This window comes from Rhinoderma darwinii, assembly GCF_050947455.1.
Source record: "Rhinoderma darwinii isolate aRhiDar2 chromosome 2 unlocalized genomic scaffold, aRhiDar2.hap1 SUPER_2_unloc_7, whole genome shotgun sequence".
Lineage (NCBI taxonomy): Eukaryota > Metazoa > Chordata > Amphibia > Anura > Rhinodermatidae > Rhinoderma > Rhinoderma darwinii.
The window spans coordinates 506,857-533,448 of NW_027461731.1; the positions used below are offsets into that span (position 1 = coordinate 506,857).

Sequence of the window (26,592 nt, forward strand, 5' to 3'; positions counted from 1 at the left end):
CTCTCATCCCGCTTGCTCTTATCCAAATTGAATTTAGCCAGCGGCAAGAGAGAAAAAATTTCAACGTATTCATCTTTCCAGATCCGATCACGCACCTCCTGCTTTAAATGCGCCCCCAACGGACCCTCAAAACAAACATACACCTCCCCCCGAGCACGATCGTCCATGCGCACTCGATCGCCGTCCTTCTGTGCCTCAGTCTGCACCGACACCGCGACCGCCTCTCTAACCGCCACCACAGGACGCGCCTGCAACGATCCCACGTCCCTGGGGCCTTCCCAAACTACCGCAGGGGACACTTCCGTTACAACCGGCGCCGCGGCCCTATCAAGGCGCCCCACCAGCTCCCGTAAGCAACCCACTAAATCTGCCAAACCCGCTCCGTCGCGTCCGCCCGCGCCACTACCGGCCCCCGATGCTATGCTAGCAGCCCCCCCGCCGACACCCGACATAAAAATCGCTGGATAAGACAATAATGGAGTTATACACTCACCGGGCTGCACAGGCGCTGTGTTCCCGTCAGCCGGACCATCCTGACCTCGACGATAGACGTCCAGTTCACCTTCCTCCAGTTCTTCTCTCGCCGACGACTGTCCCTCCCAACGACATCTTCGGAAAGGGGATGAGGACGCGCTGACCGATGGGCCGGCAACCTGCCGCCCGACCGCCGGGACCCAGACTTCCGACCGGACCTGTTGCCTCGACGTCGCTGCAGATCTAGTCGTCCGTCTAGACGATCCTGACGAAGCCTGCCCCCTGGCCGGAACATCACCATGCGGGGCGGCCGTACCTTGCTCTCGACATCTTCCATCTGATGGGGGAGGGGTGACAGGGAGCCCGGCCTGCGACTCCCTGCTTACCGCCGGACCCCGTCGCGGCCTGGGATTCCTGCCAGGACGCAGGGCCTGGGAAGGGGCGGTCCTCCCAGCTGCCTGGCCTGCAGCGTCCGGGATCGGGCTCCCTCTGCGACGCCGTGTCCGCGGGACTACCTCCGGACTAAGGCGCTCTGGAGGTCGGGACCGCCGAGAGGGACGGGTCGACACAGCCTGCATCGCCGTCACCCCTGCCACCGCTCTCTGCCTGCCCAGCGCAGGAGCGGTTGTTGCCGACTCCCCCCCCGCCGCCATAGCCATGCTCGTAGGGGGGCCGGGGGAGGGGAGCCTGTCCCTTACAACAGACCCCGAACGCCGTGCCCGACGTGGCGAAACGGCGTCCGGGATCCGCGTTAATGCAGCCACGGTCTCCTCCAGCCATCCGGGACCGTGGTGCACAGCAGCGGCGCGCAGCCGCTCCAAAATCAAGGCCTCTGCCATTACTAAAAAACCGGGCAACGGGGAGCTTTGCTTACTGTGTGTTACTCCTCCCGCTGCTTCCGGCTCAATGCCGAGAAACAGCGGGAAGCGCAGTAACGGCCCCCCCGCCCCCCTTAACTCCTCCCCGTCCCTCCTTCAGCTCCTTCAACTTTCCCTGACCTCGTAACATTAACCCTTTCCCTACCAGGACGGTCATGTCGGCTTCCCTTAAGCCTGCAGCTGCGTCCAGCCTCTTCTATCTTCTCATCCACCTCCCAACCATTCTTCTTCAAACTTCTCAAAAACCCCAATCTTTTATACAAGCACTCATACTTTCTCCTTCTACCAGCCGCTCTTCTATAACCAGCTTTCTTAAAATATACTTTTGTCTTTTCCTTCACCCAATCCCACCACTCTAACACATCTACAAACTCTTTCTTCCTTCTAAACCAACTCCCATACAAATGAACATATTTCCCATACACCTCCTCATCTTCTAACAAATTAACATTTAATTTCCATAAACCCCTCCCACTTATACATTCCACATCAAAAACCAGTTCACACATCACACACTCATGATCTGAATATATTACCCTCATTTGCATATAATTTTTACCCATCACACCTTTCGACACAAAACACATATCTAGTCTTGAACTATAAATACCCCTGTCTGAAAAATACGTATCTTGGGGGTCTACCCCACATAGTTTTATCACATCCTTCAACTGAAAATCAAACAAAATATTTTTAACCACATTACCAGACACATCCACATTTTTTCCATCAATCTCACAATTAAAGTCCCCTATCCACACAACCGGATCCTTCCCAGGCAAAAACATTTTCACTTTTTCAAACAATTCCACTCTTTCATTCTTATTAACTGGAGCATATATATTAATTATACGAACATTCACTCTATTAAATCTCACCACCACCATCACACACCTTCCCTCCTCAATAACAGTATGACTGAAAATTTCTATTTTTTTGTTTTTTAATAAAATCCCCACACCATCATTTCTATTTTTGTTTGACACTGACCATATTGCAGGCCCGTGCACCCACTCCTCCTGCCCCACCACAAAATCCAATCCACACTCTTGAACACAAATGACATCAACATTTTGATTTGCTAATAAGTCTAGTATAAGAGCTCTTCTGGCTCTACTCCTAAACATACGCACATTGGATGACAAAAACTTCAAAGACATAATCTAAAACAACCCAAAGGAAGAAAATTTAGCAACGCCATTATTTTAAGATTTTCCTCTGGAGTACTTTGGAAGAACCTTCTCCGCCAGAGCCTGTATCCATATGGGCCTCAAATAAAGATTCGAATGGGTTCTCCAACGAAATCGCCTCTTCTTCCACCTTCTCAAAACGTGGCTTTTTTGCCGTTTTCCTGGGGGGACGAAAACATTCTGCACCTGTGACAGTCACTTCCCCCCCAGGAGGTTCATCTTCCTCGGAGAGAGACCAGTCTATTCTTGCTGACTCATCCATCAGAATGCTCATGGGAGATTCCACAGCTGGGCTAATCAACCCCTCCCCCATCTCCACCTGCTGCTGGTCTTGCACAGCTTCATTTTGTCTTTTTTCAGCCTCCTCAGACATCCTCAAGATTCTTGCTCCTTCCTCCCTCTTCCTATCAAGATCCATTTGATTCCTTTGCTTCCTAGCCTCCTCCTGCTTCTTCCTTTCTTCCCTCCTCTTTACCACTTCAGGACAGTCTCTGTACATATGTCCAGTCAATCCACATAAGTCACAGGCTCTAGGCTGTGGACACGCCCCAGCCTCATGTCCAGGATTTTTACAGTTCCTGCACAGTTTAACCCCTGGGCAATCCTCCTTTAAATGGCCAAATTTAAAACAGTTCCTGCAAAAGGATGGCTGTCCTTGGTAATACAGGTAGCCTCTGTTTCCAGCCACAGAAAAATTGGCAGGTGGGTGTCTCACTCCCCCAATACAGCCTTCATCAGGTCTTAGCTTTACCCAGAATTTGTATGTTCCATTAAATATGTTAAGGATACTTTTCTGCCTTACCCCTCCTTTCACACTTAAACAGTACTGTCCAAGAAAGTTCTTTAGGATATTAACATCCGTGAAAGGGTTAAACACATGGATAAAGACAGTTTTTTCCTCTAGTTCAAACAGCGGAACAAATGTGACATTCCTCAGTACCTGATTTGCTGCATTAGTCTTCAGGCATTCATAGAAAAGCAGGCAGGTCCCATCCACATAAAAGGAAATGTCATAGATACCTTGTTTCTTTGATTCCTGAATACAAAACACATCATCTTCAAGGGAAATACCCGCCATCTTTTCCACAATTTCGTGTCCAACATATGAGATGCTGTTCTTCATGCTGTCTGAGATCTCCACCTTCAGCCGGACTGTCTTCTGGATACCTGAGGAAAATTCCATACCTGCCATCTTTCAGCCTATCGGTCCAGGACCATAGGAGGATCGCCACTCAAAAGGTCTCCTGCTACCACAGGAACACTCGCACCCCCGACCCAGACCAGAGCAATAAACCCTGATCTGAGCCAAAAGGCCGAGAAGCGATAACCCGAACGGGCCGCGCGTTGACCGAGCCTGCCCAATACTGCTGTTCACCCCTTGCAGCGATTCAGCCTACTCCTAGGCAATTCCATGGGGCCCTGCAGGCTCACACACACTCACAGCTACTAAGCGGGAGGTGAATAAAGGCCGGAGAGGAAGCAAGACAGGATTTGCTTCTTTTGCTTGCACCACAATGCAGTGCTGAAAGAGGAGGAATCAACATAAAAACGCCTTCCTGGCAACGCCCAAATGCCCTCCTGCCGTGCAAACACTGGCGGCAGCAGCAGCAGCAGCAGCAGTAAGTGCATGCCCACTGCCACCCCTTCTCCTTTCACACCTTGTATCAGCTTTAATCCAGTCCAGTGCTGCCTGCTGAGCAGCACTGACCAACACTGCCTGGGCCCAGGCTTTTATCTCTGAGGCCCCATTATGATGTCAGAAAGCTGGCTCTGGCTCCTGAGGTCTCCACTATGACACGTGCAAAGTTCCGTCTGAACTTTATATAAGACGGTGCGGCTCAGTCAGTCACTCAGTGTTGCCTGAGAGGGCAACACTGCAACAGCCGGCCCCCAGGCTGTCTTTTTTTTGCACAGCTAGTTGCCTCCAGGAGGCCACAAGAGGGAGACAAGGGACTGCAAAATGGAAAATAGGCATCCACCAACTTTACAGACAACTTGTTCTCCTTGCTCCTACAACCTCCATCCTTGCACAGTTTGTTATTCTTCCAGGTAACATAGTAACAAATCCAAATTGCTGCTCTCTTTGTAGGCAAGCAAGGGTTTGTTGCAACTGCAATTCTTACTTCTTCTTGAAATGTAGGGACCACAGTACATTCCATCACATCCATCTAGTGTACACAGGTAGGTCCATTGTGACGGGCGGGCGGGCGGGCTGGCTGCTTTAATGGCTGTTTGCTGTTCCCCTACTCCACTCCACTATTTGACTATGGTGCTGCATCAATCAGTGGCTGGCTCAGGTGCAGCTCTTTAACCTACCTAGGAGGGAGGGCGGAGAGAAAACAAGGAAGGTGAATGAGCTGTTCCAATGTGAAATGCCGGAAACACAGAAACACAGACGACACAAAACAAGAGGTGGCAATGTATTAATTAATTGCATTTAATAAATTAGCTCATTATCACACATGACTGTACAAATGCATTGTCCAACAGGTGTTGAAATAATGGGATTAAAAGGGGAGATCCCATCCGAAAGACAAAAACAATGGCAAACACAAAAAGCACTTTTGGAATCTGATTTTAGTAAACACATAAGGAAAGGGTGCACCGGTCCTGGAAATACTGCAATACCAGGTCAATGCGTGGAGTGGACAGAGCAAGCTCTATTTCCATCTCCCTGTTCTAAAAATCCATTTAATATATGGTCCCCAGATAGGGGACGTATCAGATATTAAACTGATAAGAACAGATTTTTTTTTTGTTTTGGCTGTACCACAAGGATACAAAACCGTTTATTCAAGTTTCAAAAAAAGATTTTACATACAGGTGCAAGACATTTACATTACAATATAGAATTCCAATCATTAAAATGCCATTTTACATATGCAGAAGCGTCCTTTTGTTTATCAAGTAGAAGATATAAAAACATTTCACTTAAAATCATCCCAATTACATTATCCACTGATAAAATATCCTTTTTAAAAAGTAAAATGTTCCGTGCCTTCCAAAGAGCTGCCTTCACACAGTTAATGATCCTCCATGCCGTCCATCTGTCCGAAAAGGAAACACAGTCTATTTGTCCATATAATATGACGTAGTAGTTAAAAGTCTTTATTGCCGTGATTGTTTTTAGTAGCGGTAAAATCTTCTTCCAAACGTCCTTCGCAAAATCGCAAGTCCATAATAGATGAAAAACAGTTTCCTCGTTGTGGCATCCCTCTCTTGGGCAATTGGCTGTAGCTGACAAATGCCTTCTGTGTTGGAAGGAACGGCATGGCAGGCAACTGTGGACGCAGCTCCAGGCTAGGTCTTTCTGGGAATTAAAAAGAATTCAGCATTTTCCATATATTCTTACATTGTATCTCATTAAAATTCCCAATAAAACAAACCTCAGTGGATTTTGAAATAAATTTTGTTAAAACTTTGCCATTCATTAAGACATCAGTTTTTACCTTAGTGAGATTAAAAAGGATAACAATTTTCTCTAAAATCTCATAAATATCTGGCATGTTAAAACTGTAGGGATGTTTAAGATCAGTTTGAAACCACCCAAAACGCCTCATGAAATTTCCCAAATTATATCTCAAGAAGAATGACCAATAGTTTTCTTTAAAAAAATTCCTAAAACATAATGAAAAGAACTTAGTGTATAAGAAAACTCTAAAATCAGTAAAATCTTTTCCTCCTTTATCTTTGGGTTTAAAAACGATTTCTCTTTTTAATTTTTCCATTTTTGAATTCCAAAAGAAAGTGAACATGCTTTTTGCAATTTGCATAAAATACGGGTGGGAGGGGGGAAGACTAAGCTCAAGTATAAAATCAAAGGCAGGATCACCATTTTAATAATAAGCACTTTGCCCTCCATAGTCAGATCTCTCATTCTCCATATACATAACTTCTGGTTTACTTTTTGCATAATCCCCTCCCAATTCTCCGTTGCATTATTGTATTCATTAAAATAAATACCTAAAATCTTCACTTTCTCTACAATTGGAATCTCAATGTCTTGCATATCTATTGCACCAATCTTTAAAATCTCACATTTATTAAAATTTACTTTAAAACCTGATGCACAGCAGAAATAATGGATTTGTTTTAAGGTCTTTTTTAAAGATGTATTATCCTTACAGGTTATTGCAACATCATCCATATAACTTACAACCTTGGCTTCAGTACCCTTGCTACCCGGGAGAGCTACCCCACAAATGTCATTATCTCTCCTAATCATGCATAAAAGGGGTTCGAGGGCACAGATAAAAAGTAGAGGTGATAGGGGACAACCTTGTTTCACACCGGACCTGAGGGGAACAGCCTGGGACTTAAAACCATTAATTAAAATTCTACTTTGACAGTCCCTATAAAATGCTTTTAAAGAATTTATAAAATTTTCTGGTACGCCCATCTTTCCTAAAACATTGAATAAAAACTGGTGTGAGACCCTATCAAATGCTTTTTCAAAATCTACCATTAAAATTGCCAAGTTGCTTTTCCTGCTGTTTGCATCATCTATCAGATCTTTTATGAGGTTAAGATTTTCCCATATACTTCTTCCTGGAATTCCACAGACTTGATTGGGGTGAATAAGTTTCTCGATCACAGTTTTGAGTCTGTTTGCACAGATCTTGGCCATTACCTTGTAGTCGCAATTTAATAAAGTTATCGGCCTCCAGTTCTTGATCTCTTCTTTATTACCTTTTTTGTGCAGTAATGATACATCACCCATTTTCCAGGATTCTGGTAAAATCTTTGAGCTAAAAACTTCTAAAAGGAGAGATAAAAAATCATCCTTTAAAACCTCATAAAAAGTTCTGTAAAATTCGATTGGTACCCCATCAGCTCCTGGAACCTTGCCCAACTTAAAACTATTTATAGTATCCAGCATCTCTTTCTCGGTGATGGGCTGTAATAAAGCAGATTGGGCATTAAAATCTAAAACACATGAAACTTCTTTTAAAACGTTCTCCATAAAATTAGTATCCACATTTTTTTCGCTAAAAAGATTTTTATAATAAATATGAGTTTTTTTTAAAATGTTGTCAATATCGGTTTCTCCTTCCATTTTATCTATATGAATCTTCTTTTGTATACTTTTTTTAAAAAAGTATCTGGAGCATTTCTCGTTTTCTTCCATGTGTTGTATTTTTGCTTTAAAAATTATCTCTTTTCCTTTATCTTCTAGAAACATTTGGGCTTCTTTTTTTACCTGTATTATCTCCTCAGTCACTTCTACCCCCACAGACCTTATTTTGTAAAGAGTTTGCAATTGAATATTTAATTTTTCATAGACCGCTCTTTTTTCTTTTGCTCTTTGAATTCCATACCTTATGAAAAAATTTTTGATCTTCTTCTTCATCTTATCCCACCATAACGTAATGGATTCTGTAGGGTCTCTCTTTCGCTTACACCTATTATAAAACCTGATAAAATCTGCAATTATTTTTCCATCCTTTAAAAGTGCTACATTCATCTTCCATGAACTGGAGCCTCTTCTAAAACCAGAGTCAAAATTTAAAACAAATAAAAGGCCTTTATGGTCAGAGAACATGTTTGTTAAAAGCTCACAGTGGACAGGTAAAATCTGCTGAGAAGAAAAAATAAAATCAATTCTTGAGCTACATCGTATGTTACTCCAAGTAGTGCTATCTAGATCTGACATTTTTTTATTACAATTTTTGAAGACATCTGTAAGTTTAAAATCACTCACAATGTTACTTAAAAGACCAGAAGTTTTATCGTAGTTTCTACTGGAGGACTGCGTAATTCTTTTTTCACCTCTTAAAACACAATTAAAATCCCCAGCTAAAACCAAGGGACAGGAATCGGTTATAAAAAGAGGTAAAATTCCCAGCATTTCTTCTCTTTCTTTTTTATCTGGTGATCCATAAAAATTTAAAAACTGCCACTTAATACCATTTATAAAAGCCTTTACTAATAAAATCCTGCCTGGTAAAATTTCTTGTTTAAAAGCAATGTTAATATTACCCTTAAAAAGGATTGCCACTCCTGCAGATTTTGATAGGTTAGAACCAGACCATACCGAAGTTCCATATTTCCAATCTGTTTCGTATTTTTGATATTCTGCCCGATGAGGGATGCCACACTCCTGCAAAAAGAACACTGAAGCAGAAAGCAGGGATAAATAATTAAAAAGGACTGTTCTGCGTATTTTTGACTTGAGTCCCCTTACATTTAGGGAGAGTCCTTTTAAAACTGCCATTGATGAGATATAAAAGGTGGGATAAAACACAATTTTCAACCCCTTAAAATCTTTATTTCTTCTTCCAGCCTAGCCAACCCCTGAGAGCTGTCAGAGTTTTCCAGGTCCCCTCTAGAAGTCACGCCGTGCAAAAAGCTTGTAGAACTGGAATCGCTGTCTGTTGCCTCCTCCGAAAAATCCTCACACAGAGGACTAAGGAGAGTATTTGGAATGATCGTTAAACCCGTCTTTCCCCTCTCTGGTATTTTTGACCCGTAGTCCGTCTCTTCCATAGGGCCTCCTGAATGGGAAGCGCCAGGCTGTCCAACAGACATCTGGGCCATCTCTTCTGGGGTTTCCGGGACAGTGCTGGTTGCTCCAGGTTCACCTACAGGTTGTATTGCTAAGTACCGGTTTGTCATCCTTAGTACGTCCTGATTTTGAGGCTCACCTGTCTTCCGTTTTTTCGCACCTAGGTCTTCTTGTTTTTCCTGAGAAACAGCTTCCTCCGGGTTTCTACCTTCCTTTCGAGAAAAAGGCATCCCCGTCCCCTGCTTCTCTATTCGCTTCCTCTCCTTTTGTCGGTCCTTCATCCTAATTTGAGACTGAAATCCTTCGTTATCAAGAGAGGCAACAGACTTACCAGTATTAATGTCCGAAGTGTGACTTGCTTCTTGGGTCTCCATTCTTGCTTCCTCTTCGGGGGCCGGCTGGTTTTCCAGTTGTTTCTCTCGTTGGGGTCGGTATGTAGAATTTTGTGGTCTCTTCTGCGGTTTCTGTCTGTGGGGACAAGCTACGTAAAAGTGACTGGTGTCTTGACACAGACTACACTTTTTTGGTTTGTTACAATTTTTAACAGTATGGTTTTGGCTGCCACAATTTGTGCAAGTACTCTCGCAATCATTTTTTGTATGCCCATATTTTTTGCAAATTCGACAAAATTCCTCCATGCCATTAAAAAAAATATCACCGTTAATATTGCCCAATTTAAAACGAGCTGGGGGTACCAATTTTTCCTCAGGTGCTTTTGGGTCGTCTTTAAGTACAACAAAAAATTTCCATTTAGAGGTCCATACATCAAACTCATTCATAACCTTCCCCTTAGGAATAACCAAAGCACAAAAATTTTTTAAAAAAAATATTATCTCATCTTCAGTTATATAAGGAGAATACATTTTAATCACCATGAGTTTCCGATCTGAAGAAAAATGCTCCACAATCTGGACCCCTTTAAGCCTGGGATCTCTGCCTACCTTTTTCAAGCGATTTGCAAAATCCAAGTATATACCGTCATATCGCAAGGTCACATCATAGATCCCACGCCTAGGATAGTCCTGGATTGCCAAAATCTCCAATGGCCGGATCGCAAATACTCCCAAAAGCACCTCTTCGATCAGGTGTTTCAATCCACGATTGGCTGGAGCCTCCTCCGTGTACGTAAAACGTACCGAGTTTTTTAGCCGAGTGAAGTTCGGCTCGAACGTGAGAGTATCATCTGCCGCCATGATAACTCACTAAATGGGTATCGCACCACAGAGACACACGGGTCACTGTGGCCAGGGGGATCGCCGCTCGTTGCTCCGGACTAAGCCTCTCTCCCAAATAGCAGCACGGGGGTGAAGTCCAGGCGAACCTGGACAATCCCCCGAGGCCGAGAGAGAGGGTACCGGAGCACCTCCCAACCAAGACCAAGGCAGTACTGATACGAATAAACAGCACTACACTTGATCTCAGCCAGAAGGCCGAGAAGCGATAACCCGAACGGGCCGCGCGTTGACCGAGCCTGCCCAATACTGCTGTTCACCCCTTGCAGCGATTCAGCCTACTCCTAGGCAATTCCATGGGGCCCTGCAGGCTCACACACACTCACAGCTACACGGGAGGTGAATAAAGGCCGAAGAGGAAGCAAGACAGGATTTGCTTCTTTTGCTTGCACCACAATGCAGTGCTTAAAGAGGAGGAATCGACATAAAAACGCCTTCCTGGCAACGCCCAAATGCCCTCCTGCCGTGCAAACACTGGCAGCAGCAGCAGCAGCAGCAGCAGCAGCAGCAGCAGCAGCAGTAAGTGCATGCCCACTGCCACCCCTTCTCCTTTCACACCTTGTATCAGCTTTAATCCAGTCCAGTGCTGCCTGCTGAGCAGCACTGACCAACACTGCCTGGGCCCAGGCTTTTATCTCTGAGGCCCCATTATGATGTCAGAAAGCTGGCTCTGGCTCCTGAGGTCTCCACTATGACACGTGCAAAGTTCCGTCTGAACTTTATATAAGACGGTGCGGCTCAGTCAGTCACTCAGTGTTGCCTGAGAGGGCAACACTGCAACAGCCGGCCCCCAGGCTGTCTTTTTTTTGCACAGCTAGTTGCCTCCAGGAGGCCACAAGAGGGAGACAAGGGACTGCAAAATGGAAAATAGGCATCCACCAACTTTACAGACAACTTGTTCTCCTTGCTCCTACAACCTCCATCCTTGCACAGTTTGTTATTCTTCCAGGTAACATAGTAACAAATCCAAATTGCTGCTCTCTTTGTAGGCAAGCAAGGGTTTGTTGCAACTGCAATTCTTACTTCTTCTTGAAATGTAGGGACCACAGTACATTCCATCACATCCATCTAGTGTACACAGGTAGGTCCATTGTGACGGGCGGGCGGGCGGGCTGGCTGCTTTAATGGCTGTTTGCTGTTCCCCTACTTCACTCCACTATTTGACTATGGTGCTGCATCAATCAGTGGCTGGCTCAGGTGCAGCTCTTTAACCTACCTAGGAGGGAGGGCGGAGAGAAGACAAGGAAGGTGAATGAGCTGTTCCAATGTGAAATGCCGGAAACACAGACGACACAAAACAAGAGGTGGCAATGTATTAATTAATTGCATTTAATAAATTAGCTCATTATCACACATGACTGTACAAATGCATTGTCCAACAGGTGTTGAAATAATGGGATTAAAAGGGGAGATCCCATCCGAAAGACAAAAACAATGGCAAACACAAAAAGCACTTTTGGAATCTGATTTTAGTAAACACATAAGGAAAGGGTGCACCGGTCCTGGAAATACTGCAATACCAGGTCAATGCGTGGAGTGGACAGAGCAAGCTCTATTTCCATCTCCCTGTTCTAAAAATCCATTTAATATATGGTCCCCAGATAGGGGACGTATCAGATATTAAACTGATAAGAACAGATTTTTTTTTAAGTTGACTACCCCAACTTTGGGGGTAACCGTTTATTTAAAATTTTTCAGGTTTTACAATAAATTAACATTTTTCAACATTTTTACAGGGATTCACATTTTACAACAATGGTTAAAAAATAAATACAAATTGTCAGATTAAAATCATACAATTTATAAAAGGGCACTTGGTGGCATCATATTATAGAATTCCATTCGCTAAAAAACCATTTTCTACTTAAAACAGGAGAGAATTTTTTGTCTAAAAGATAATACTTGTGCATTTCATAAAAACAAATTCCTAAAATATCATTCACAGATAAAATTTCATGTTTGAATAAAAGAATATTCCTGGCCGCCCACAGAGCTGCTTTAACGCAGTTAGTAATCTTCCATGCCATAATTTTCTGAGTCCTTGTTGGGCACTCCAGACATCCGTAAAATACGCCTTCACTTGTAATTCTTTTTATTCCGGTTATCTTCTTCATCAAGGGGAGGATTTTTGTCCATATTAGTTGTGAAAAATAACATTGCCAAAAGAGATGTAAGACTGTCTCGTCATCGCGGCATCCTCCCCTTGGACACGCAGCCGAGTTGGTCAGTCCCCTTCGATGCTGGAATGCCCGGCATGGAAGACACTCGTGGGCGCAGCTCCAGGCCAGATCCTTCTGTGAATTAAAAATAAATTTAGCATTAACCATGCTCCAGATAATTTTGCATTTGTTTTCATTAAAATTGCTAATGGGGGCTATTAAAACATTTTCTTTTATTTCCTTTAAAACATATTTACTATTTTTTACATCTTCTATTCTTTTGTGTTTTAGGTTAAAAAGGTTCACTATTTTTTCTAAAATCTTATACTGGTCTGGCAGGTTAAAAGCATATGGCGAGCTTAAAACCGTAGAGAACCATCCGTACCTCCTCATAAAATAGCCAGTGTTAAAACGGATAAAATAAGACCAGTAGTGTTCCTTAAAAACAGTATTAAGACACAGTGTAAAAAAATGGATTAAAAGAAATGCTTTTATATTTGGAAAATCTTTACCACCCATTAGCTTTGGTAACATCACTTTTTCTCTCCTGAGCTTCTCCATCCTAGAATTCCATAAAAATGTAAAACATGCCTTGGTAATCTTTTTTAATAAAATATCAGGGGGAGGGAAAACCATACTTAGATATAATAAAATTGGTAAAATCACCATTTTTGTGATTAAAATTTTTCCCTCCATTGTCAGTTTTCTAAGATTCCATAAACAAATTTTCTTATTAACTTTTTGTGCCACCAAGTCCCAACTGATAAAACCATTGTTTGACTCATTGAAGGAGACCCCTAAAATCTGTACAGACTCCGACACAGGGACTGGAATGTCCTGTAAAATCATATTGCCAATATTTAAAATATTACTTTTATTAAAATTGACTTTAAAACCGGAGGAGCAGCAAAATTGGTATATCTGTTGTAATGCTTTTTGCAGTGACGGGGCGTCCCTGCACAGGACCGCGACATCATCCATGTACCCCACCACTTTTGCCTCTAGTCCCCCCCCGCCCGGCAGGGGGACTCCACATATCTGCCTGTCATTCCTCAATCTGCAGAGTAGAGGCTCGATCGCACATATAAAAAGTAGTGGGGACAAGGGACACCCCTGCTTCACTCCGGAGTTTAAAAGGACATCCTGTGTCTTAAAACCCTTTACTAAAATCTTGCTCGTACAATTTTCATAAAAGGCCTTCAGAGACTGTAAAAAGCCTTCTGGTATACCCATCTTTTCTAAAACCTTAAAAAGATAAAAATGTGATACTCTATCAAAGGCTTTCTCGAAATCTATGGATAAAACCGCCAATCTGCCTTTTCTCTCCTTCGTATCACCAATAGCATCTTTTAAAAGGTTTAAATTGTCCCATATGCTCCTCCCAGGTATCCCACAGACTTGGTTGGAGTGGACGATTTTCTCTATAACAGCCTTTAGTCTATTCGCGCAAATCTTGGCCATTATTTTATAGTCTGCGTTTAGTAAGGTGATAGGCCTCCAGTTTTTAATATCTGTTTTGTCCCCCTTTTTATAAAGCAGGGACACCTCACCTTTCTTCCAGGACCCCGGGAGGGCTTTTGTTCTAAAAACTTGAGTAAAAAGGGAATAGAGATCCTCTTTTAAAACTCCATAAAATGTGACATAAAACTCTATGGGTATACCATCAGGGCCAGGGACTTTACCTGTTTTAAAACTCTTGATGGTATCTAAAATCTCCTGTTCCGTAATATCCTGTAATAAAAAATCTTTGGAGACAGGATTTAAAACAGCGTCAACCTCCTTCAATGAGTCGTTCATCAAATCAACATTAACAAGCTTTATATTAAAAAGATCCGCATAAAATCTGTGTACCTTTTTTAAAATATTGTCAGTGTTTGTATCTCCATCAACATTGTCTAACAGGGTATGCTTATCGTTAATTTTCTTAAAAAAGTACCTGGAGCAGGTCTCATTTTCCTCGAGGTGTTTCATTTTTGAGCGAAAGACAATTTCCTTACCTCTCTGCTCCAGGCACTGGGAGATCTCCTTCCTAATCTCCATAATCTCCTCCTCCACCTGCATACCCTGTTCTCTGAACTTGTATTGGGTCTGCAGCCGGGTATTCAAATTAGCAAAAAAATCCTGTTTTTCTTTTGCTTTTCTCCTTCCGATTTTTATGAAAAAGTCTCTTATTTTTATTTTTATTTTCTCCCACCATGAGACTATGGACATATTTGGATGTCTTACCCGTCTGCAGCCCTTATAAAAGGTAATAAAATCAGATAAAATTTGCGGATCATCTAAAAGGGAAACGTTCATTTTCCAGGCTTTTTTGACAGTATTTTTCCCAATATCATTTTTAACTTTAAAATACAATAATTTATGATCAGATAAAACATTGGGATTAAGATCACATTTAAAAGGCAGTACTTGATAAGAGCAGAATATAAAATCGATCCTGGAGCTACAGTTCACATTGCTCCAGGTGACGCCGGCCTCTGCAGATAAATTGCTGTTACATTTCTTAAAAACATCAGTAAGTTTAAAATCAGTAACTATATCTTTTAATAATGAGGAGGTTTTGTCATAATTCCTGCTTACTGAGTTAGAGAACCGGCGTTCCCCCTTTAAAATACAATTAAAATCACCCGCTAAAACAAGTGGCTCTGAATCGTTTAAAAAAAGGGGTAAAATCTCTAGCATTCTAGCTCTTTCATTCTTGTCCGAGGACCCATAAAAATTTAAAAACTGCCATCTAATACCGTCTATAAAAGCTTTGACCAATAAAATTCTACCTGGTAAAATTTCATTAAAACTGTCAATTAAAACGTTCCCTTTAAATAAAATGGCGACACCTGCGGCTCTGGAATCGTTAGACCCGGACCACACTGAAGGTCCGAGTCTCCAGTCTTCCTTATATTTGTTGTAGTTCGTGCGATGTGGGATACAGCATTCCTGTAGGAAAAAAACGGTGGCGGAAAAAATAGAAAGATAATCAAACAGGGCAGCTCTTCTCGTCTTGGAATGCACGCTCCTAACATTTAAGGAAATGCCACCTAACTCTGCCATGAGGAAAAGGGAAAAGAGACAGTCTTATGTAATCTTACCCGAGGTGGCCTCAGCAGTCCTCGGCGTTACCAGAGACCTCACTCGAACTCTCATCGCCCTCCGACTTCAAACCGACTGTATAACTTGAGGAGATTGGAGAGGAACTCATGTCAGACAGCTGACCCCCCGCCATACCTGAGGCACTGATCGCAAATGGGTCCCATATGGACTCCACGGGCAAGGTTTCTGGAGCATCTCGTATGGCAGCCTCCTCCCCTACGATAGGGGCAGGAAACGCACTCGCGGCCGTTTCCGGGACTTCTGTCACCTCAGAGGTAGCTATGCTTGTCTCCCCCAACTGGCGAGAAGGGGGGAGACCTTCAGCTGGTGCTTCCGGGGGCGCGTCAACTGGTTTCCCTGCTTTCGCTCTAGCAGGTACTCCCATCGGCACCCCCGCTGCCACCTCTGAGTACGCCCTACGCCTTTTAGTCCTTGCTGCCGCTCCGCCCGGGTCCTCTGCCTCAGGTACAGGCTGACCCAGCACCTCCTGCGGCCCAGGCGGATCAGCTTCATCCGAACTACCCATCTCCTCCGTTTCCTGAGGGGGCTTTTTCGTCCGCTGATCACTGGCTCTTCTCTTAAACCGCCTTTGCTCTTTTGGGTCACCTGTTTGGGGGGGTCTGCTGGAGGTGTCCATGTCATTTGCCTCTTCACCTCCTGGTTCCTCTCCTTGTGCGGGGGCGATCTGGCCTGCTGGCTGCTCTGGACGCCTCGGCCGGACCTCGGGTTGTTCCGATCTGTGGGGACAAGTAGCATATAGATGACCAACTCGGCTGCAAAAACGACACCTTTTCCCCAGAGGGCAAGTTTTGGCCTCGTGCTCAGAGCTGCCACAATTCCTACAGGTGCTTTCGCAGAACTCTTTGGTGTGACCGTACTTTTGACATTTTCTACAGAATGGAGGCATTCCTGTATAAAAAAGATCTCCTGCCATATCACCTAATTTAAAGCGTGCTGGCGGCAACATTATCCCCCCTGCTGTATTGGCATCTCTATAACAAGTTACTAAAAATCTCCACTTTGACGTCCAAACTCCAACTTCGTTCATTATTTTGCCAATACATTTTACACTTTTGAAATAGGGGGATAAAAAGGACATCACATCTTTTAAATCAGCAAACGGGCAGTACATTTTTATCACAATCATCTTAGTGATGTCCAACACATGTTCGTAAAATTCAATACCGTCCAGTCTCGGATCGTTTTTTACCATGTATGCCGCCAGCAGATCTTGGAACACTCCATTCTGTACAAACGTTATGTCATATGTTCTTCTCCTTGGATAGTCTTGCACCGCCAATATCTCCCGCTTCTGAATGTTGAAAATGCCAACAAGCACGGTCTCCACCAAGAACTTCAGGCCGCAGGTTGTCGCCTTCTCTTCTGATACAATAACACGGATTGTATTTTTTATCCGGGCATACGCCGGTATCTCACCAGGACTTTCGTCCATGGTGAGGGGATTTCGGGAAAGTTACGCCACCCGTTGGTGACGCAACGTCTACGCAGCTTCCCCTTTTCGGCCGAAGCCTACACGGGGGATATGTGGATCGCAACTCGTTGCTCAGGACTAAGCCTCTCTCCCAAATAGCAGCACGGGGGTGAAGTCCAGGCGAACCTGGACGATCCCCCGAGGCCGAGAGAGAGGGTACCTGAGCACCTCCCAACTAAGACCAGGCAGCACTGACTACAAGTAACCAGCACTACACTTGATCTCAGCCAGAAGGCCGAGAAGCGATAACCCGAACGGGCCGCGCGTTGACCGAGCCTGCCCAATACTGCTGTTCACCCCTTGCAGCGATTCAGCCTACTCCTAGGCAATTCCATGGGGCCCTGCAGGCTCACACACACTCACAGCTACGCGAGAGGTGAATAAAGGCCGGAGAGGAAGCAAGACAGGATTTGCTTCTTTTGCTTGCACCACAATGCAGTGCTGAAAGAGGAGGAATCGACATAAAAACGCCTTCCTGGCAACGCCCAAATGCCCTCCTGCCGTGCAAACACTGGCAGCAGCAGCAGCAGCAGCAGCAGTAAGTGCATGCCCACTGCCACCCCTTCTCCTTTCACACCTTGTATCAGCTTTAATCCAGTCCAGTGCTGCCTGCTGAGCAGCACTGACCAACACTGCCTGGGCCCAGGCTTTTATCTCTGAGGCCCCATTATGATGTCAGTAAGCTGGCTCTGGCTCCTGAGGTCTCCACTATGACACGTGCAAAGTTCCGTCTGAACTTTATATAAGACGGTGCGGCTCAGTCAGTCACTCAGTGTTGCCTGAGAGGGCAACACTGCAACAGCCGGCCCCCAGGCTGTCTTTTTTTTGCACAGCTAATTGCCTCCAGGAGGCCACAAGAGGGAGACAAGGGACTGCAAAATGGAAAATAGGCATCCACCAACTTTACAGACAACTTGTTCTCCTTGCTCCTACAACCTCCATCCTTGCACAGTTTGTTATTCTTCCAGGTAACATAGTAACAAATCCAAATTGCTGCTCTCTTTGTAGGCAAGCAAGGGTTTGTTGCAACTGCAATTCTTACTTCTTCTTGAAATGTAGGGACCACAGTACATTCCATCACATCCATCTAGTGTACACAGGTAGGTCCATTGTGACGGGCGGGCGGGCGGGCGGGCTGGCTGCTTTAATGGCTGTTTGCTGTTCCCCTACTCCACTCCACTATTTGACTATGGTGCTGCATCAATCAGTGGCTGGCTCAGGTGCAGCTCTTTAACCTACCTAGGAGGGAGGGCGGAGAGAAGACAAGGAAGGTGAATGAGCTGTTCCAATGTGAAATGCCGGAAACACAGAAACACAGACGACACAAAACAAGAGATGGCAATGTATTAATTAATTGCATTTAATAAATTAGCTCATTATCACACATGACTGTACAAATGCATTGTCCAACAGGTGTTGAAATAATGGGATTAAAAGGGGAGATCCCATCCGAAAGACAAAAACAATGGCAAACACAAAAAGCACTTTTGGAATCTGATTTTAGTAAACACATAAGGAAAGGGTGCACCGGTCCTGGAAATACTGCAATACCAGGTCAATGCGTGGAGTGGACAGAGCAAGCTCTATTTCCATCTCCCTGTTCTAAAAATCCATTTAATATATGGTCCCCAGATAGGGGACGTATCAGATATTAAACTGATAAGAACAGATTTTTTTTTTTTGTTTTGGCTGTACCACAAGGATACAAAACCGTTTATTCAAATTTCAAAAGATTTTACATACAGGTGCAAGACATTTACAATATAGAATTCCAATCATTAAAATGCCATTTTACATATGCAGAAGCGTCCTTTTGTTTATCAAGTAAAAGATATAAAAACATTTCACTTAAAATCATCCCAATTACGTTATCCACCGATAAAATATCCTTTTTAAAAAGTAAAATGTTCCGTGCCTTCCAAAGAGCTGCCTTCACACAGTTTATGATCCTCCATGCCGTCCATCTGTCTGGAAAGGAAACACAGTCTATTTGTCCATATAATATGACGTAAGAGTTCAAAGTCTTTATTGCCGTGATTGTTTTTAGTAGCGGTAAAATCTTCTTCCAAACGTCCTTCGCAAAATCGCAAGTCCATAAAAGATGAAAAACAGTTTCCTCGTTGTGGCATCCCTCTCTTGGGCAATTGGCTGTAGATGACAAATGCCTTCTGTGTTGGAAGGAACGGCATGGCAGGCAACTGTGGACGCAGCTCCAGGCTAGGTCTTTCTGGGAATTAAAAAGATAAAAAGAATTCAGCATTTTCCATATATTCTTACATTGTATCTCATTAAAATTCCCAATAAAACAAACCTCAGTGGATTTTGAAATAAATTTTGTTAAAACTTTGCCATTCATTAAGACATCTGTTTTTACCTTAGTGAGATTAAAAAGGATAACAATTTTCTCTAAAATCTCATAAATATCTGGCATGTTAAAACTGTAGGGATGTTTAAGATCAGTTTGAAACCACCCAAAACGCCTCATGAAATTTCCCAAATTATATCTCAAGAAGAATGACCAATAGTTTTCTTTAAAAAAATTCTTAAAACATAATGAAAAGAACTTAGTGTATAAGAAAACTCTAAAATCAGTAAAATCTTTTCCTCCTTTATCTTTGGGTTTAAAAACGATTTCTCTTTTTAATTTTTCCATTTTTGAATTCCAAAAGAAAGTGAAACATGCTTTTTGCAATTTGCATAAAATACGGGTGGGAGGGGGGAAGACTAAGCTCAAGTATAAAATCAAAGGCAGGATCACCATTTTAATAATAAGCACTTTGCCCTCCATAGTCAGATCTCTCATTCTCCATATACATAACTTCTGGTTTACTTTTTGCATGATCCCCTCCCAGTTCTCCGTTACATTATTGTATTCATTAAAATAAATACCTAAAATCTTCACTTTCTCTACAATTGGAATCTCAATGTCTTGCATATCTATTGCACCAATCTTTAAAATCTCACATTTATTAAAATTTACTTTAAAACCTGATGCACAGCAGAAATAATGGATTTGTTTTAAGGTCTTTTTTAATGATATATTATCCTTACAAGTTATTGCAACATCATCCATATAACTTACAACCTTGGCTTCAGTACCCTTGCTACCCGGGAGAGCTACCCCACAAATGTCATTATCTCTCCTAATCATGCATAAAAGGGGTTCAAGGGCACAGATAAAAAGTAGAGGTGATAGGGGACAACCTTGTTTCACACCGGACCTGAGGGGAACAGCCTGGGACTTAAAACCATTAATTAAAATTCTACTTTGACAGTCCCTATAAAATGCTTTTAAAGAATTTATAAAATTTTCTGGTACGCCCATCTTTCCTAAAACATTGAATAAAAACTGGTGTGAGACCCTGTCAAATGCTTTTTCAAAATCTACCATTAAAATTGCCAAGTTGCTTTTCCTGCTGTTTGCATCATTTATCAGATCTTTTATGAGGTTAAGATTTTCCCATATACTTCTTCCTGGAATTCCACAGACTTGATTGGGGTGAATAAGTTTCTCAATCACAGTTTTGAGTCTGTTTGCACAGATCTTGGCCATTACCTTGTAGTCGCAATTTAATAAAGTTATCGGCCTCCAGTTCTTGATCTCTTCTTTATTACCTTTTTTGTGCAGTAATGATACATCACCCATTTTCCAGGATTCTGGTAAAATCTTTGAGCTAAAAACTTCTAAAAGGAGAGATAAAAAATCATCCTTTAAAACCTCATAAAAAGTTCTGTAAAATTCGATTGGTACCCCATCAGCTCCTGGAACCTTGCCCAACTTAAAGCTATTTATAGTATCCAGCATCTCTTTCTCGGTGATGGGCTGTAATAAAGCAGATTGGGCATTAAAATCTAAAACACATGAAACTTCTTTTAAAACGTTCTCCATAAAATTAGTATCCACATTTTTTTCGCTAAAAAGATTTTTATAATAAATATGAGTTTTTTTAAAAATGTTGTCAATATCGGTTTCTCCTTCCATTTTATCTATATGAATCTTCTTTTGTATACTTTTTTTAAAAAAGTATCTGGAGCATTTCTCGTTTTCTTCCATGTGTTGTATTTTTGCTTTAAAAATTATCTCTTTTCCTTTATCTTCCAGAAACATTTGGGCTTCTTTTTTTACCTGTATTATCTCCTCAGTCACTTCTACCCCCACAGACCTTATTTTGTAAAGAGTTTGCAATTGAATATTTAATTTTTCATAGACCGCTCTTTTTTCTTTTGCTCTTTGAATTCCATACCTTATGAAAAAATTTTTGATCTTCTTCTTCATCTTATCCCACCATAACGTCATGGATTTTGTAGGGTCTCTCTTTCGCTTACACCTATTATAAAACCTGATAAAATCTGCAATTATTTTTTCATCCTTTAAAAGTGCTACATTCATCTTCCATGAACTGGAGCCTCTTCTAAAACCAGAGTCAAAATTTAGAACAAATAAAAGGCCTTTATGGTCAGAGAACATGTTTGTTAAAAGTTCACAGTGGACAGGTAAAATTTGCTGAGAAGAAAAAATAAAATCAATTCTTGAGCTACATCGTATGTTACTCCAAGTAGTGCTATCTAGATCTGACATTTTTTTATTACAATTTTTGAAGACATCTGTAAGTTTAAAATCACTCACAATGTTACTTAAAAGACCAGAAGTTTTATCGTAGTTTCTACTGGAGGACTGCGTAATTCTTTTTTCACCTCTTAAAACACAATTAAAATCCCCAGCTAAAACCAAGGGACAGGAATCGGTTATAAAAAGAGGTAAAATTCCCAGCATTTCTTCTCTTTCTTTTTTATCTGGTGATCCATAAAAATTTAAAAACTGCCACTTAATACCATTTATAAAAGCCTTTACTAATAAAATCCTGCCTGGTAAAATTTCTTGTTTAAAAGTAATGTTAATATTACCCTTAAAAAGGATTGCCACTCCTGCAGATTTTGATAGGTTAGAACCAGACCATACCGAAGTTCCATATTTCCAATCTGTTTCGTATTTTTGATATTCTGCCCGATGAGGGATGCCACACTCCTGCAAAAAGAACACTGAAGCAGAAAGCAGGGATAAATAATTAAAAAGGACTGTTCTGCGTATTTTTGACTTGAGTCCCCTTACATTTAGGGAGAGTCCTTTTAAAACTGCCATTGATAAAATATAAAAGGTGGGATAAAACACAATTTTCAACCCCTTAAAACCTTTATTTCTTCTTCCAGCCTAGCCAACCCCTGAGAGCTGTCAGAGTTTTCCAGGTCACCTCTAGAAGTTACGCAGTGCAAGAAGCTTGTAGAACTGGAATCGCTGTCTGTTGCCTCCTCCGAAAAATCCTCACACAGAGGACTAAGGAGAGTATTTGGAATGATCGTTAAACCCGTCTTTCCCCTCTCTGGTGTTTTTGACCCGTAGTCCGTCTCTTCCATAGGGCCTCCTGAATGGGAAGCGCCAGGCTGTCCAACAGACATCTGGGCCATCTCTTCTGGGGTTTCCGGGACAGTGCTGGTTGCTCCAGGTTCACCTACAGGTTGTATTGCTAAGTACCGGTTTGTCATCCTTAGTACGTCCTGATTTTGAGGCTCACCTGTCTTCCGTTTTTTCGCACCTAGATCTTCTTGTTTTTCTTGAGAAACAGCTTCCTCCGGGTTTCTACCTTCCTTTCGAGAAAAAGGCATCCCCGTCCCCTGCTTCTCTATTCGCTTCCTCTCCTTTTGTCGGTCCTTCATCCTAATTTGAGACTGAAATCCTTCGTTATCAAGAGAGGCAACAGACTTACCAGTATTAATATCCGAAGTGTGACTTGCTTCTTGGGTCTCCATTCTTGCTTCCTCTTCGGGGGCCGGCTGGTTTTCCAGTTGTTTCTCTCGTTGGGGTCGGTATGTAGAATTTTGTGGTCTCTTCTGCGGTTTCTGTCTGTGGGGACAAGCTACGTAAAAGTGACTGGTGTCTTGACACAGACTACACTTTTTTGGTTTGTTACAACTTTTAACAGTATGGTTTTGGCTGCCACAATTTGTGCAAGTACTCTCGCAATCATTTTTTGTATGCCCATATTTTTTGCAAATTCGACAAAATTCCTCCATACCATTAAAAAAAATATCACCGTTAATATTGCCCAATTTAAAACGAGCTGGGGGTACCAATTTTTCCTCAGGTGCTTTTGGGTCGTCTTTAAGTTCAACAAAAAATTTCCATTTAGAGGTCCATACATCAAACTCATTCATAACCTTCCCCTTAGGAATAACCAAAGTACAAAAATTTTTTAAAAAGAATATTATCTCATCTTCAGTTATATAAGGAGAATACATTTTAATCACCATGAGTTTCCGATCTGAAGAAAAATGCTCCACAATCTGGACCCCTTTAAGCCTGGGATCTCTGCCTACCTTTTTCAAGCGATTTGCAAAATCCAAGTATATACCGTCATATCGCAAGGTCACATCATAGATCCCACGCCTAGGATAGTCCTGGATTGCCAAAATCTCCAATGGCCGGATCGCAAATACTCCCAAAAGCACCTCTTCGATCAGGTGTTTCAATCCACGATTGGCTGGAGCCTCCTCCGTATACGTAAAACGTACCGAGTTTTTTAGCCGAGTGAAGTTCGGCTCGAACGTGAGAGTATCATCTGCCGCCATGATAACTCACTGAATGGGTATCGCACCACAGAGACACACGGGTCACTGTGGCCAGGGGGATCGCCGCTCGTTGCTCCGGACTAAGCCTCTCTCCCAAATAGCAGCACGGGGGTGAAGTCCAGGCGAACCTGGACAATCCCCCGAGGCCGAGAGAGAGGGTACCGGAGCACCTCCCAACCAAGACCAAGGCAGTACTGATACGAATAAACAGCACTACACTTGATCTCAGCCAGAAGGCCGAGAAGCGATAACCCGAACGGGCCGCGCGTTGACCGAGCCTGCCCAATACTGCTGTTCACCCCTTGCAGCGATTCAGCCTACTCCTAGGCAATTCCATGGGGCCCTGCAGGCTCACACACACTCACAGCTACTAAGCGGGAGGTGAATAAAGGCCGGAGAGGAAGCAAGACAGGATTTGCTTCTTTTGCTTGCACCACAATGCAGTGCTGAAAGAGGAGGAATCGACATAAAAACGCCTTCCTGGCAACGCCCAAATGCCCTCCTGCCGTGCAAACACTGGCAGCAGCAGCAGCAGCAGCAGCAGCAGTAAGTGCATGCCCACTGCCACCCCTTCTCCTTTCACACCTTGTATCAGCTTTAATCCAGTCCAGTGCTGCCTGCTGAGCAGCACTGACCAACACTGCCTGGGCCCAGGCTTTTATCTCTGAGGCCCCATTATGATGTCAGAAAGCTGGCTCTGGCTCCTGAGGTCTCCACTATGACACGTGCAAAGTTCCGTCTGAACTTTATATAAGACGGTGCGGCTCAGTCAGTCACTCAGTGTTGCCTGAGAGGGCAACACTGCAACAGCCGGCCCCCAGGCTGTCTTTTTTTTGCACAGCTAGTTGCCTCCAGGAGGCCACAAGAGGGAGACAAGGGACTGCAAAATGGAAAATAGGCATCCACCAACTTTACAGACAACTTGTTCTCCTTGCTCCTACAACCTCCATCCTTGCACAGTTTGTTATTCTTCCAGGTAACATAGTAACAAATCCAAATTGCTGCTCTCTTTGTAGGCAAGCAAGGGTCTGTTGCAACTGCAATTCTTACTTCTTCTTGAAATGTAGGGACCACAGTACATTCCATCACATCCATCTAGTGTACACAGGTAGGTCCGTTGTGACGGGCGGGCGGGCTGGCTGCTTTAATGGCTGTTTGCTGTTCCCCTACTCCACTCCACTATTTGACTATGGTGCTGCATCAATCAGTGGCTGGCTCAGGTGCAGCTCTTTAACCTACCTAGGAGGGAGGGCAGAGAGAAGACAAGGAAGGTGAATGAGCTGTTCCAATGTGAAATGCCGGAAACACAGACGACACAAAACAAGAGGTGGCAATGTATTAATTAATTGCATTTAATAAATTAGCTCATTATCACACATGACTGTACAAATGCATTGTCCAACAGGTGTTGAAATAATGGGATTAAAAGGGGAGATCCCATCCGAAAGACAAAAACAATGGCAAACACAAAAAGCACTTTTGGAATCTGATTTTAGTAAACACATAAGGAAAGGGTGCACCGGTCCTGGAAATACTGCAATACCAGGTCAATGCGTGGAGTGGACAGAGCAAGCTCTATTTCCATCTCCCTGTTCTAAAAATCCATTTAATATATGGTCCCCAGATAGGGGACGTATCAGATATTAAACTGATAAGAACAGATACTACACTTGATTTTAGCCAAAAGGCCGAGAAGCGATAACCCGAACGGGCCGCGCGTTGACCGAGCCTGCACAATAATGCTGTTCACCCCTTGCAGCGATTCAGCCTACTCCTAGGCAATTCCATGGGGCCCTGCAGGCTCACACACACTCACTGCTACTAAGCGGGAGGTGAATAAAGGCCGGAGAGGAAGCAAGACAGGATTTGCTTCTTTTGCTTGCACCACAATGCAGTGCTGAAAGAGGAGGAATCGACATAAAAACGCCTTCCTGGCAACGCCCAAATGCCCTCCTGCCGTGCAAACACTGGCAGCAGCAAGTGCATGCCCACTGCCACCCCTTCTCCTTTCACACCTTGTATCAGCTTTAATCCAGTCCAGTGCTGCCTGCTGAGCAGCACTGACCAACACTGCCTGGGCCCAGGCTTTTATCTCTGAGGCCCCATTATGATGTCAGAAAGCTGGCTCTGGCTCCTGAGGTCTCCACTATGACACGTGCAAAGTTCCGTCTGAACTTTATATAAGACGGTGCGGCTCAGTCAGTCACTCAGTGTTGCCTGAGAGGGCAACACTGCAACAGCCGGCCCCCAGGCTGTCTTTTTTTTGCACAGCTAGTTGCCTCCAGGAGGCCACAAGAGGGAGACAAGGGACTGCAAAATGGAAAATAGGCATCCACCAACTTTACAGACAACTTGTTCTCCTTGCTCCTACAACCTCCATCCTTGCACAGTTTGTTATTCTTCCAGGTAACATAGTAACAAATCCAAATTGCTGCTCTCTTTGTAGGCAAGCAAGGGTTTGTTGCAACTGCAATTCTTACTTCTTCTTGAAATGTAGGGACCACAGTACATTCCATCACATCCATCTAGTGTACACAGGTAGGTCCATTGTGACGGGCGGGCGGGCGGGCTGGCTGCTTTAATGGCTGTTTGCTGTTCCCCTACTCCACTCCACTATTTGACTATGGTGCTGCATCAATCAGTGGCTGGCTCAGGTGCAGCTCTTTAACCTACCTAGGAGGGAGGGCGGAGAGAAGACAAGGAAGGTGAATGAGCTGTTCCAATGTGAAATGCCGGAAACACAGAAACACAGACGACACAAAACAAGAGGTGGCAATGTATTAATTAATTGCATTTAATAAATTAGCTCATTATCACACATGACTGTACAAATGCATTGTCCAACAGGTGTTGAAATAATGGGATTAAAAGGGGAGATCCCATCCGAAAGACAAAAACAATGGCAAACACAAAAAGCACTTTTGGAATCTGATTTTAGTAAACACATAAGG

At 43.3% G+C, this 26,592-nt stretch overlaps 3 non-coding genes and 1 pseudogene across 3 annotated transcripts; all 4 read right to left on the reverse strand.

The window, feature by feature from the left end:
- Positions 1-5,136: 5,136 nt before the first annotated feature.
- On the reverse strand, positions 5,137-5,321 carry LOC142682059 (U2 spliceosomal RNA). The gene has a single exon (XR_012853868.1). It is a non-coding gene; the product is annotated as a U2 spliceosomal RNA (small nuclear RNA).
- A 6,444-nt stretch (positions 5,322-11,765) lies between these two features.
- LOC142682092 (U2 spliceosomal RNA) lies at positions 11,766-11,934 on the reverse strand (annotated as a pseudogene).
- Positions 11,935-18,534: 6,600 nt separating this feature from the next.
- Positions 18,535-18,721, reverse strand: LOC142682083 (U2 spliceosomal RNA). Its single transcript, XR_012853887.1, has one exon. It is a non-coding gene; the product is annotated as a U2 spliceosomal RNA (small nuclear RNA).
- Positions 18,722-25,150: 6,429 nt separating this feature from the next.
- Positions 25,151-25,341, reverse strand: LOC142682042 (U2 spliceosomal RNA). The gene has a single exon (XR_012853854.1). It is a non-coding gene; the product is annotated as a U2 spliceosomal RNA (small nuclear RNA).
- Positions 25,342-26,592: the final 1,251 nt, after the last annotated feature.